We start from the raw sequence: 15,614 nt of genomic DNA, 5'->3' as shown, positions 1-15,614 counted from the left end.
ATATTTTATTTTAAGTTTTGACATAATAACAATACACCAATCAATTCAATAAACAATATGTAATAAGTTAAAAGAAAAAGTTGTACAGTTTTCAATCCATTGACCTAAAAACTTAATATTTTTTATATAATTTGTATTATTTACGCTGCTATGGATTGATTAAAAACATTTAATTTTTGGACATTTACTATTAAAAAAACTATAGAAACACTTAGAGATTATCTCTGAGAAAAGAATTAATAAGACTTCCATAACCGACAGTGAATTTATTTAACAGCCGTATCCTATTGTGGTTCTAATAATAATGATTGGACCTATCTTTTTACGTTGTTTATCTCCCCAAAAAAGGTATACATCATTTTTTTTCTAGCTAATACACAGTTCTTTCAGCAAGCTGTCGTCATAAGATCCCAATTGCTCGACAGTTTCATCAAGATCTCTTTAACATCACTACATCCTATCGTATTATAACGCAATATTATTTTTAAAGAGCACCCTCGAACTTGTTTTGTTAAATCGAGTGAGCCTACACGCGATGTGTACATTCCCCCTTTCTATCTTATGCTGTTTTAGTCTATTACGAATAATATTGTTGTCTTTTAGACACAGCCCACATATAGAGCTGAAGAAAGGCGTCAAACCGCAGACGAGCCTTTTGTACGCGACGATCGGGCATGCCATAACACAATGTATGAAGCTTATTAAATCCCATCTGGATATGCGTTCAGCTTGAGTTTGGCAAAAGGGTTCCAAAGATGAATTTTCTTACATTATTTTATTCGGTTTAGATACATAGCAGATGTGAAGCGAACCAGTAACGTGGCGTACCTATCATCCCCCAGGTGTTCCATATAATCAGAAGAGATTTTAACGCCCCGCAGGTAAAGGATTTACATTGTTGTGCGCGCGCTACGGCGACCCCTGAAAAACGGTTTTAGATTTTATATTTCTATAAACGTTCAGCAATACGTCTGTATTATTATGTTATCATCTCCTTTTAATATACCGGACAGTTTTCATAAAACTTATCGCAAGAGCGCACAAAAATAATACCCGTTCGTCTACAAGCAGCAGTACAATTATCATTGTTGTATTCATTGAGGTCTTTGAATGAATAAACGGTAAGACATGCAACTACATGGAACTTATACGGTCTAATAAAAAATATAAATTAAAGTGATAGTAAGAAATCCCTGTAACATGCTCGATGGATCACTATAAATAATTTGCCTAGTGATAACTCAAGGAGTTCACAGCAAAACTTATCAATAATATTGTTTAGTACAAAAGCGTGCGGGTCATGAATCGTTCCAAAGAAAATAAGTCTGTAGATCGAGATTTATGTGTTAATGTTATTATTCTAATTTAGAAAACTGTACTTGACGTTATAGTCAATGTTGACCGCTGCACGTTCTGTTTTTTATAATTGAAATAACGCGGTCGTTAGTCGATAATGGTCTGACAAATAACATTCTAAAGAGAAAAACGACTCTAATATTAGTTCTGAGTTGCTGACACATTAAAATAATGTTTAAATATAATCAGTTTAGAAAAAATCATTTGTGATCAATTTTTTTTTCACATTTTTCTCGTGTTCATTTGCTCCAAATACAGAAATTTCAATCACACGATTTTTATTATCGCTTAACATGGTTCACATGTTGGAATAGCACTTATGTGAGTTGTACATACTCTTAATGTTTGGTACATTGCCTGAACGAATGATTAAGTACGATAATAACAACGCGGTGTAAAATTTATAGAAAAAATAACGTCTAAAATATGTCATTACTACAAAATACATTTTGAACACTTTGAGTAATAATCTGAAACAAAAAATCGAAATAATATTTCGAATGCGCAATCGTTGGAAACATATTATATTGTCTTACACAACTTACATTGTGGCATACATTATCTATTATAAGGTCTCTTAGAGTTTATGTACAGCTCAGTGAACTAAATATTTAACGAACTCCATTTCTGTAACGCGACTTCAAAGAATCAAAGAGAGTCATTTTGAGCGTTAATCATAGTTGATCAATTGTTTTATTGCTAAATCTGACAAGTCTAGGTTATAATTCACAAATCTTTATTATTATTGCACAGATAAAATGAAACGGCGTAACCTAGATAATTAATAAGGAAACAACTTAGATTGTATAAAAAGCGAAAAATGACATGCTCAATAATATTTTTCAAAGAAAATCAATTGCAACGGCCGACTTTCTCGTGCACTTTGAATATATTACAATTGAACGAACTCGGATAAATCTGACACGTTTCGAAATAGGAAAATTACAGTCCAATCTGTTTTGCATGTATACATCCTCGTACAACAATTTGTATTCGAATGTAATAATTGTGTTAAGTTCGACGCAATACACAAACGAAAGAGAAATTCGTTAATTGTATTCACTGAATTTAAATGACTATGACTATATTAATATTGTCCCCTCATAATAACACGCAATTAACCCTTGATTGGAAATGTTGATCGATTTCTTCTTAGATCGTGATCGACGCCGCACAATAGTGATATTATGATTCATTTTTTGGCAATCTTCTCGTTTTGACGTTGGTGAACATTATGATTACAAATCCAGCAAACGCACTTAGCACATAATACACTCCCTGGTACTATATAGGTACAACAATGGGAAATTGGCCGAGTTAAAGCAATCGACCGGAGAGAAAACCGGAAACGTTGGACGTGTAAAACATTAGCGCTGAACGAATAGTATTATAATTAATTGATTTATTGTTCGAGTTTGAAAAAGAGTTTGTGTAGGATAAAACAATCGCTGTATTTAAGTATGCGTATATTTTTTCAATTGCATATCACACTATAATATTATACGTAGTTTAACGCATAAAAAATACACTGTAGTATTTTTTTGTTGGTGTATATTTTTTTGTGCAGCGGAACGCGGGTGGCAGGAAACACAGTTGGAGGAGCACGGCGTCGGTGGCGGATCTCCTAATACGTTGTCCATTCGTTGACGTTCATCCTGTATAGTGTTTTATTATTTGATTTTTTTTTTCAAACACTATGATTACAATCATTATCACTATTGTTGTTGTTGCTATTTCTATTATTTGACGCTAAAACCGTATAATTTTGATTGGTTTTAGCGTAGGTTGCACGTTAATCTCTTGGCTCCATTTTTTAAAGAGTAATATTACATTTTGTGAAATTTGCCGTTAAGTCTACCATAGATCAACGTATTCATATTGCTCTTTAAAGTTTTTTCTGCCAGAATCATTATTTTAAAATTCACTTTTAGACATTACATTGTATAATTACTAGATAATTGGTTCAATATTAAATATTACTAAAGAAATAAAAGTTATAATCGTCCTGATGTAATGTTACAAAACATCATCACTATTAAAAATATAACCAAACTCATTACTACAAGTATAGAGAGCAATAAACTCTCCGAATTAGGCAAAAAGAGTGTTACAGAAATTAAAACAATAAAAATGAAGTCAACTTTCAAGTGTTGTAAAAAAAAATTACACAGCGTTATAAATACAGTATAACATTTGGACGACAAACTGTAAAATAAGATTTTTATTTTAAAGGTTCTTTAGAATTTAATTAACCAGGCACTCAATACTTCAACTCGAGTAAAATTTGTTGAGTTCTTGTTTAATGCATTTTTAAACAATATAATCAAATGAAACTATTTGCTCAGGCCGTATTTCGCAAACATCATTTGTGTGATTTTACAATGATTCATGCTGCCATTTGTCTGTAATAACAATAACGTTTCTATTGTCTCATTTAATTTACATTATATTTTTTCAAAATTAACGACCAATAATAGCGTTGCACTGTTAAAAAGGAAAAACTCTTTCAAAGCGTCACATACCATGAAGAAACTGTCATGTCCGGTACGGTTTTTAAGGTGCTCAGTATGGTCGTTTACGTTAATAACTTTACACTCGTCGTGTCTCCTAATTACATCTCGTTTGCTTTGACTTATCATATCATTTGTACTGTTTAAGAGCATCAGACCCGTAATAATTACCGACGATTTTTACTTTCTCGGTGTAAGCCCCCAGAGACTCGCGTTCTCAGTCAAACCAATGAACTTATTTCGTGCCTTAAACTTAACCTCTTTTTTCTACATGAGCACTCAACCTCAGAGGTCCGGAGCATAAACAAATATCGTTATGAGATTCCGGTCGCGAAAATCCACCATTGCAATTTGCATACGCGCTACTTGTCAAGATGATCGTTGAGGTATTTTTAATGTTTTTCGTGTTATTTTTTTCATCAATCGCACGAAAAAAACAAATAAAAGTATGTGTACTATTGACGTTGGTATTATGAAAAGTGATACATACCCATAGCAAGTTTCTCAGTATCTACGAACAGAGGAACAAGACCCTCTCTATGGAGACGGTCAACGATTTTTACGACTGTCGCCGCCGACACCTCACCGACAAAGCCGTCGGCGATTCCCGGTAGCCTCCTCGGGCCGCTTGTTTGTAGAAAACACATTTCACACCTCTCTATATATAGTTCTTTTTTGTATAATATCATACTGATGGTGTGGCTAAACACCGGGTGTGGTCTCGGCGTACACCGAGGAAATACGATTTAGATGTATTCTATCCGTGTTATATGTCCTCTCTGCAGTCATTCACAGTCACCATTCCTATCATACGAACAATAGGCTCGAAAGGTTATGCAGGTATAGAATAATATCTGTTTTAGTCTGTACGTAACCACCGGAGGCAGCTCCTCCGATAGGATTGACAAATTACCTCCTTTGCCGGTAATTTCCAATGTGGTTTTTAAATCCACCTTGACAAATCTCAGCTGAATAAACAGATCTGCGCACAATATATTGCTTACAAACGAGACAGCGTTAAATATAAACGTAATGGATTGCTGAATGTTCATGTGTGTAATTATTAATTTCCATTTAAATCTGCTTAGATTACAATTAATTTATTTTGTGATAAAGTGAAATTGTAGGTACGTGCACAGTGACATACAACACTAACAATCCGTTGCCTAATCACTTTTTGGAAGACAAAGTATTTTCTTTTTATCTAAGTCTTATTATACTTACATAAAAAATGAACTCTGCTTGTAAAAAATGTTTAGCCCGCCACGATTAAATTATTCGTGTTTTATGTTCAAAATGTTCAACGAAGCGATTCCGTTATAATATTCACTAAAATAACCACTTAATTATTATTTTAAATGAAACACAATTATAATGCGGTGAAGTTAGACAAACGTTTTTTGAGACATACATAGTTTGTCATCTAAACTCAAGCTTGAGTTTAAATTATTGTTTTCAATATAAAGTCAAACATTTAAAAATCATTAAATTTATCTCATTATTAATTATCCTTCGTTTTTAATATAAGTTGTTTTTTAGTGTGATTGTATTTTTAATGATACATATTACACAGTTTCATTTCGTAAATTACATTAAATAATTGAAAACTTTACCCAATTTTAATTTACAACTTCAATATGCACAATATTATTAAATATTGTAATATNTTTTTAGTGTGATTGTATTTTTAATGATACATATTACACAGTTTTATTTCGTAAATTACATAATTAAATAATTGAAAACTTTACCGAATTTTAATTTACAGCTTCCAATGCACAATATTATTAAATATTAAAATATTTTTAAAATTGTTTTGTATCTCACATCTTGGTTTTCGGGACATGAAAGTATTTATTCTAATAAATCAATTAAGAAGTTTAATATAGAATTTCACTTAGAACATAAGACTAAAATCTTTTGAAACTAGTTTTTTTTTTTTTACTTAAAAACACGATGTTCCTTGAAAAGTAAGAACAACGATGTAACAATGAATATATTTACATCCTAATGAACAACCTAATGTAAAAACACTATAAAAATTAATAAGACTAGGAAAAATAAGTAGATATGAGTTAACGTTAGGATAACGTGTCGAGCTTGAAATTTGTATAAGTTATTTAGTAACTCAATTATCAATAACAAGCTATTACGTTTTATTTTTATTGTGAACCTGATGATATAAAATTACAAATATGACGCAAGCCTCGAGGGTGTTAACATGAAAATAATTATAATATATTCTTATAATAATTTATAAACATTTAATATCAACTTGCTCAGTACACATGCAAAAGATATGCTCATTTAATCGCATACCTAATGAATATAACTCAAATTGTCATACTCTACTTTTAAGTCGAAAGTATTCACTTTGAAGTCAACTTGGAATTATAAATACCGGTACCAGATTAATTTCTTTGCCTACAAGTTCTCGCTGATTTGTTATTGGATATTTTAAGTTATAAAATAATAGCCAAAAATGCTGTCTACGTTTTAAAAAATAAAATGATACTTATGATAATTATTGCAAGTCAAATGGATGTAATACTAATCGTCAACAGTACTATTTGGACCATAAAGATTAAAATATTTCCCTAAGACGTGATAAATAAGAATAAAATTTACTTTATGATTGGACGAATACAATTTAATTTGACTAAGAGATTCTTATTTAAAATAATAAAGCAGTTATTTTTTTTGTAAGACATTATCTGTATTGCTTTGCTATAAACTTTTCTAATAATATTCATTGTGAATAATTGCTGTTGTATAAGTTTTATTTCACTCAAGACAATCCCTAATACAAATTACCTCTATAAATCTAAAGATTGCTTAATTCTATCAGACCGGATTACACCATTTAGTTTTTATAGAGACAAGTTTACGATTATTACGAATGGTGTAAGTCATCAAAAGTGTACGCGTCGGAGGTTGTCATCACTCGAATTATCGTTGCAAATATAATTTTTTTAAAACTGCACCCAAATCTGTGTACCTCATGCATTGTTTATGACCGTAAAGAATTAAAGTATTCGACAAGATTTTTACAAATTATCTGTCCAAGTAATTTGTATTAAGGTGTTCTTCGTGTACATAAACATATCCGTTGGGTAGAGCAATAAAAAAAACGCCCCAGACCAAGTGCACCTGTCCGCAGACCTGTGTCTACACACACGTTTTTTTAAAGGGTACACATTATCCAAATGTGAGTACTGAAAACGAAAACTTATTGTATTTACGGTGACTTTAGGGTTGCTCAGATTTTTCGGGTAATCGAGATCGTTGCTGATTAGATACAAGGCGTATTAGTTTAATGGGAGAGATCAAAACCTACTCGTTTTTAAGTAAGATAATAATTTACACACTCGAGTCATAAAGATAATGAAATCTATTTTAGATAAGACGGGATGTTTTTTTTATGTTCTCGCGTTGACATTGACCACTTGGATCATCAATGTACACATTATTGTATTTAGATACTATTTAATGTTTGAATCTAAGTGTTTATTTTTATTCTATAGATTATTACTTAATTAAAATGTACCCTATTCGTATACATACTTAATCAGTATCTACAATAAAAAAAAAAAAATTAACTCCAGAACATGTATCAAGATAAAATAATGCTTACCTAAAGTATAAAAAAATCGATTAAAATGAAAAATTCTGACAAAAATCCAATTTCTCATTAAAACTTGAAAACTAGTTATCTAAATTAATTTTAATGTAAAATTACGGTTAATCTATATTACTTGATAATATAACGGAATACATTAAGATATGGTATTTAATTTTCAATTGTTAACAACAATGCACAATTAAATTTTTAATTATATAAAGTACACGTAAATCTCTTCGAGTATCACATAAACGTTGGCACAGCTATTCGGTCACTCATTAAACCAAATGTTTTTTTTATTTAGCAGAGTGGATTTGTTAATTTAAAGCAATTTCATTTATTTAAATCAAATCAACTTTATGATGTAGATGCGCTGTTTGATAAAAATCCTATTAACCCGTCAAATAATAATCAGTTTATTATTTCAATATCAAGGTGTATGTCACGTATTATAATTAAAAACATATTAGAGGGGTCGCAGAGGGTTTTATTACCGACTGTAAAAACAAACGAGTGCAAACAAAATATCCTCTTGGCTCGAATCCAATTTACTTAATTATGAACCGAAACGTCGGTCGGTCCCCCAATTTTTATTATTCCAAACGACAGTGAAAAAACTAGCGTTGTGTATTTTATTTCTGACTTTTGTCCCTAACGAAACACGTGTGTTATTATTTTATTTATTTTTTACTCCAGACGTTCAAAGGCGAGATTAATGTGATCGTTAACTATCTTCAGACTTGCTGATGTGCGTGTTGACATTATATAATGAGAAAGAGCGAATGTTGACTTATGAGCGTTTACCTAGAAGCGTTCATGAGCGACTGTCTTGACAAGTTGACTTAGTTGGTGGAAGGGCAACGAATTACATTTTTTACTCGCACAACACCGCCACAACAAGTCCGTTTGACCTGTCCAGCACATACGTGATAATCGTTGGTGGATAAGTTTAAGACAAGCGTATAGGAAATATCATTACATATTTTCGAACGGCAAATACCGTTAAACGTAAAAAACATCACACCGGACGCTTTCGACGATGAATACAAATGAGATTTCAACGTGAAATGCTAATACACTCTAAAAATTACACATTATTTTGGTGTATTATTTTCTGTCGGTTTCCCTCCGCGGATGGAATCAAATTACTAAACAAAACACATTCACACCTAGACAAACGACGTCTATACAAAATGTTTTCGTGTACACTAAAAAATCAGCCACACCGATGGGAATGAAGAGTAGAAATATTCGTTTCTACGCGATGCTTTGAACAAAAATCACTTTAATGTTTAACACGGATAATTGAAATTCAAATGTGTTGAAAACAAGAAATCTTATGTCTATGAATATGTATAACTCGTTATGTTATTAATATTTTTTTTAGCTGTTCGATCATATTTTTATCTTTAAACGATCCACCAACACGCCATGGTACACATCGTGTTTACTATGAGCAAACTCGGATAAGATTCCAAATGTCAAAACGATTGTGAAATGTACAAGATGTTTTGACTAAATAACCAAGTTTATGAATAAAAAAACAATTAATTATAAATAAAATACGTTGTCATCGAAATATTTTAAGTTTTTTTTCACAGTTGTATTGATTTCGTACAGTTAATCGTTTATTAAACCTACGCACAATTATGACAGGAGAGATACGAGAAATTTTTAAGATATTTCTAAACGAATTTTTATTATTTATCGCGATGTAAATATCAATCCCAAAATTTGATAAAGAAACTAGTCGAAAACAATAATTTTAGTCTTTTGTTCGATAACACCAAACAGACATTTATTTGTTCTTCGCGCGAAAAAAAACTCATGTTTAGCATTTTTCTTAAAAAAACATTTTTGATTATTCAAATAAAATATGGCGAAAATGTACAAATAGAAATTATTGATATCTTTAGTCGTTGTTCTCTACGACTAATCAATAATTGTATACATTTTTTAATTGAAATTCTACAGATACTACTGAATAGCACGCGAAAATTCATTAAAATAGGACGCTGTTCTTTGCATTACGTGTGGATTGTCTCGGGTAAGTTGTGATAGTGACTCGCGAGACGGCACAAAAAACCGAAGGGCGTTCACGAAACGTGTAAATTATTAATAATATCCATTGAGCTTCAAGGAGAGCTGTTAATGGGAACACGCGTGTGGCGCCTCTCGTATAAATGTAAATAATTGAAACAATGCACAAACAAAATCTGACAACTGATGACGACGCGGTACGTTTGATGTTTTTATCAGATGTATGGCCCGACAGTTCGTATCGGCCTTTTTCGATATAAATCGCAGTGAGTTTACGGCTGTCGCCGAAGAGTGAAAAAAAAATCTTGTTTACAATTTACATAAAACGACGCAGGCGGTAAACACGCACGTCAAGAGAATTTCTTTTATCCAAACAATGTCGTAACGCTAATAAACATAATTTTCATCAGAACGCCAAAGATTTTATAAGCGCGGCAAAACTTCTCGCGCCGTCCGGTCAAACAAAACCAGTGATATATTATATTTTTTATCGGCACAAAACTCTAGTTGCGTTGTACACGTGTCAATCTGATTTAATGTACGCTGAGTCTTATACGAGTCAGGTGCCACGAAAAACTACAGCAGTCGGCGAAGAAAATCGAGTACAGTGTCGGACAGACTCACTCGAAGAAGACTCGAGGGGATGTCTACTGCACAATTGAGTCGAGTAGCTGATGCTTCGCTGTCATTGCGATGTGTATAATGTACGACTGCTGGACACAATACCAGGAGGGTCCGTCACTTTTCATGATCCTCCGGCCTAGTATATCGTTATTATGAGCTGCACTCGGTAGTGGATTACCGTCAAACTACGGCGAAAGGATTATTGTCTACCGAGTGTGGGTGACGGAACGATGGCAATAAAAAAATGTCGAATAATACGTCCTGTCGGAGAGACAAAGGTTTTTTTCTCGGTAGAAGTCAATTGCGGCAGCACATGTTGCAAACGGTGTCTCCGTTGGCACCGGCCTATTGCTGAATACGCGTGTGTCCCCAAATGGCCTAGGCATTTCTGCCGGGTTGGGCACGGCGACAAACAATAAGCCGGATAAACAGTTTAATTACAGGCTGGACGAACTAGAAATCGGTGATGAATGTCGACCGGTTAAAACGGTCTGCGGAAACAATATGACACGTAGTTTCTATTCCGCGTCCCGCGGTCCTGGGTGGGACGAACCCGAAAGTTATAATAACACTACTATAGATAGCCCGGATACAGGTAAAACAATAATAATAACAATAATGCGGGCTGTTCGCATATTATTGTTGTTCCGGGTGGCCAAATAACGTTCGCCGTACATTTTCGTGCCGACGGCAAGACGCCCATGCAGATGCGACAATTAACGCATGGCTAATAGCACAGAGCACGAGCCTCCTAATCGTTATGTTAATGCGCTGAGTAATTTTTAATGTGTGCGGTGCAGAGCAGCATCTATTGTTTTGCCGACGGCGGGGGTGTAGCACAGAATCGAACAATGATGTTGCTAATAATGCAAATACAAAAAAAAAAAATGAAGTGTACACGTAATAAGCCTAGTCCGGTGACAAACCCCGTCGACTCTTCACAGTCATTGTTGTAGCACTTGCGCGGATTGGCCGGGTTCGTGTGAGCGGACCGCTGCGTGCGTGTGTGTGAGTTCCGAGGGCGCTCGTGCGCTTGATGGCACGCATTTTACGTGGGCAATGCGCCACATTATAAACGCTTAAAACACGAGATCGAAATGTGCTCGTGATCCGCCTGAAAATACTTATTGCCAAGAGTACAAATTTCGTATTAGCGACGGTTGGGTCGAGTCGATAAAAAACATTCAGCGCGAGCTCCAATCTCGGTCAGTACTGACCCCGTTTACCAGTTATACGGTTCACGATCAGCACTAACCCTTTTTCCGTCTATTATTAAGCCGGCCTGAGTATGTACCATAAACGATTTTTAGGGAGAAGATGATATATTTTGTAGGTTTCATAACATAAATAATAACATCTACTTTAATTTTAATTGAAATTAAAACGGGTCGAAGACAAAAAACTTCAAAATTCGAGATAAAAGTTTCTTGGCCATATTAAATACATTTTCTGACCGCAAATTTTGCCATGTGAGTTTTATAGGTAATAATCGTAGTCATATATTTACATTAGTAATTTATCATGACCTCAAAGCTAATATAATTCGAAAAAATGATTTGTTTTTTTTTTTTTGAGTCATAACTTAAACTCATCATGACTAAAACAAAACGAATCAAATAGCTGTAAGCCGCGTTAGGTGGATTCAACGAGACAATACATTTTTGTAAAGTGCAATGTCCTAAATAACAATGGCGATATGTTTTGTATGTAAAATGTATATATGTGCAGTGTATAAAATAATTTATAAAAAAATTGTTGGATACGTGAGATGAATGAAAAACAATTGTAATAAATAAGATAAAAATCGTCGTAAAATTTCAAACTTCTATTTATAATTTTTAGTTACAGGAAAATGCGAATGAAATAAAAAAATAATAAACCTAACATGTATTAGTGTTAAAAGGAGTCTTATAAACATTTTAATTAATATCAAACTAATTAAATATTCGCTATGTTCATTGCTAGATTCTAAATTTAATTAACAAATGATTATTCGTTTTTACAATTCCAAAGGTTTATTTTTGGAAAAATTTTAACTAAACAAAAATGTATATTCGTGTACTTTTTACTTTTTACAAACAGAAATTACTTAAGTAAAAATTTTACTCAACAGTAATAGATGCAGAATTGTTTAGTAGGTTTTTCGTTATCGTTTTTCAATTAATCGCATATTTTATCGTTGAAAATACTTTTTTAAGTAGGCTATAATAGTCTCAAGAGGTCTTTGAGCCCTAGATCCGGCACTAATATAAAATAAAATGCATTTGTTATTATTTAAAATAAAATCGTTGTCATATTAAGAAATAACGATTGTACACGATTAAATATGCCATTGCATTTCAATAAACTTCATGCTGTAAAAATGATTTTGTCATAACCATTAATTATTTTCATAACTCAATTTGTAATATTCATAAATGTGAGACAATGAGAACGTGGTATATTATAATCGTAAACAAAAGTTGCATTATGACTAATGTTTATTATTCCGTTAAAAACCTAATTACTTAAAGTCATAAAAGTAAATTTGTTTAAGTCATGGATTTACACTGGCAGAGTTATAATTGAAAATATGCTAAAATTTTTATTACCAGTTATTAAATGACGTCGCTGTTGCATTACGAAAACCAAATGAAAACGCTAATAGAATTCCGCTGGCCAAACACAATCGGCAGAAGCAAAAATCGTCACGATCATTTAGTATTCTTGTACGTGCTCTGTTGCGCACAAGTGTAAAATAAAATAAACACATTTTAGTCACATACTATTGACTCGGCGGTCGAAGGGCACCGCAGTGTAGAATTTTTTAAAAAACGTACAGAGCGCAATGACAATAGCCATGCCGCATTTTGTTTTTTTCTCCTTTGACTTCCTGCCCTCATCATGATCTTTTAGCTGCTCGTTCTGTCCCTCTCTCTCTCTCTCTCTCTCTCTCTCTGTGTGTCTTTTCTATATTTATAAACGTATCGCACAATAATGCAGCACAAGTACAGCGAGAATAATAATAATATGGTAATGCTGTCAAACCGACGCTTGTACTTACATATAATGTGTGCGCGACCGTTTTCCGAGTGTTTGTGCTACAAGACATCGAGCCAAGGCGGATTGCGTTGTGGGTACGGTAAATGTAAACAGCGCGTGACATCACAATATTAGTATACACGCCCGGCACGGGTCAACTACAAATATTGAAAATAGTGTTAAAGGTTTAGATGGAAGGCATAAAAAAAAATAAACGAACAAGAATGGAACGCTCGCTTACTTACTGTACATGTAACGTTGGCCACGAGGTTGCTGTGTTGTTGTCAAAAGGCGAAATACGATTTATCACGCTGATAACGAAGTGCGCGCACTGTAATGTTAGATACGTTACAGTTGAAATTCGAGCTTCGATCGACGTGTCCGAGGAAATCCGATAGTGACTATTCGTAACAGAACAATACAACAACACTCCGTACAACTTTGAACCAAAATTTTAATTTCACAGATCGAGATTAGATAAGTCCAGTTGACGTGTTCGACATTCACGCACTTGCCATCGACACGTTATTAACTAGATCTCTTAATTCACCAATAAAGAAAATACCATAAACCGCGCCCGCCCGGTATTCGATTAATTACCATACATGAAATATCCGATTACAAAATCTAAATGACTGTTCGCTTCCCCTATGCTAGTTTTTCTAAAGATTCTATTATATTTTGTCATGTGGGATGAAGAGCACAATAGTCGAACGTGGGAATATATCCGATTTCAACGTGATCGTTCACAGAGCCAATGTTTCACGACAAACCGAGTCCTAATGTAATTACAAGTAATAATAACACATAATTGTTTGAACGAATCTCGTTTACAGAATCAAAGCAACAACTGCTGTGTGAATTTTCCTGTCGAAACAGTAGCACTAGCAGTGTAGTACAGCGGCATGTACTCATATTGTAATCAGTTCATTTGTGTTCAAATAAATACCTTTTTGTTATTACTGTTTGAAAGACATTAGATAATTAAATATTCAAATTCGCTTTTCATGCAAATTGCACCATGAAATCAGCTGCGTGTCCCTTCAGAATGAGTAATAACTTTTTCAGCGAATAATTTAATGAGTTCTCGTTTCAAAGGAGATACAGCGAAATTTAATACAATTGTTGCATAATAATAAAAAACGATATTCGGTTATGTTCAAATTAAAGCCGTATTATAATTGTTTTAAAATCATTTTCTTCTACGACTTCATCATAAATAGATTATACCGAAATTCCCCGTAGAAAGTTGGTTATTATATGCGTGAGTTCCATTTGACTACAAATTCAATTATAGAAGGGAGAAGTCTGGACTGGAGTTGATGCAATGAAATTGGCCCTCTTTGCCNACCGAAATTCCCCGTAGAAAGTTGGTTATTATATGCGTGAGTTCCATTTGACTACAAATTCAATTATAGAAGGGAGAAGTCTGAACTGGAGTTGATGCAATGAAATTGGCCCTCTTTGCAAAAACAGTTTCTGTTTATATTCAAAAACTCAGTTACTCCATTAAGATATCTACTTTGAGTCTAAGTAACAACAGTGTCAGTTTTTTCCTCTAAAAAGTTCTGTACAAAGAAGGCTGAGATAATGGTACCAAAAAGACATTTCACCCCATGTGTTGTACTTTGTCCCCTATGCATGGTGACCACGATAACTCAATTATATGACCTCGTTGCGCAATAGAGTACAGGCCAAGGTGGTGGTAGCAGTGTGTTTTCATGTGCATTTGTGTAATTAGATCTTCTAGGGAGCAGGGAAAGATCAAAACGAGTGCATAGTGTGCAGATCATATTTCCAAACGTTTCCGTACACACACCATTATTTTTTTGAAAAGGCCGCGTGCACTGGGTAATGTGGAAAAAGGGTCGCTCTTCACTTGTCGGTCGGGGAAACGAAAAATGCATGTGTTCGGTGGAATTTCGTTAGAGTCAACACGTGTGCATCTGGCGCATTAAAAATATGTATAGCAATGCCACTGCCAACGCATGTGTGTGTATGTATGTTTGTAAGTCTGTTAGAAATCCGCCGTTGCATTATAAAGGACTACGCATCAGTAGATGGAAAAATTGAGAAAAATGTGCCGCCCAGGAAGTTTATGGTCGTTAACGGCCAACGTGTAACACACGCGGAGGAGATGAGGTGAATCTTTTTTTGGGTGATGCTGTACGTTTCCAACGCGTGCATCACGTGTGTATTTTTATTATTATCATTATACATACGGACAAATAAACATACGCACGTATGATGCCACAATATTTAAAAAAACAGATGTCTGACAACGTTTTTGGCGTACACACCAATTCACTTTTAATTTGCAACAGGTCTTCGGGATACAACTTGACATTATGACCACTCCTGACTTCACATTAACGTTTGAAATTATCACCGGAAATTCGACCGACTCTAAAATGTGATTAATTGCACGTGAACTCAATGGA

General features: G+C 33.8%; 1 long non-coding RNA gene across 2 annotated transcripts in view; it reads right to left on the bottom strand.

The window, feature by feature from the left end:
• LOC126902550 (uncharacterized) overlaps positions 1-14,015 on the bottom strand; it is a 63,815-nt gene extending 49,800 nt beyond the window's left edge. The window contains exons 1-2 of one of the 2 annotated variants that reach the window (XR_007703249.1): positions 13,415-14,015; positions 13,196-13,331 (exon numbers count right to left, since the gene is read on the bottom strand). This is a non-coding gene — a long non-coding RNA (uncharacterized LOC126902550). The remainder of the gene's footprint in view (positions 1-13,195; positions 13,332-13,414) is intronic. The other variant, XR_007703248.1, reaches the window with a different exon arrangement.
• Between the last annotated feature and the right edge of the window lie 1,599 nt (positions 14,016-15,614).

The sequence above is a fragment of the Daktulosphaira vitifoliae genome, unplaced genomic scaffold (assembly GCF_025091365.1).
Source record: "Daktulosphaira vitifoliae isolate Bord-2020 unplaced genomic scaffold, ASM2509136v1 Scaffold_3, whole genome shotgun sequence".
NCBI lineage: Eukaryota > Metazoa > Arthropoda > Insecta > Hemiptera > Phylloxeridae > Daktulosphaira > Daktulosphaira vitifoliae.
The sequence above is the reverse complement of the archived record's forward strand: the minus strand, read 5'-3'. Positions and strand labels throughout refer to the sequence as shown.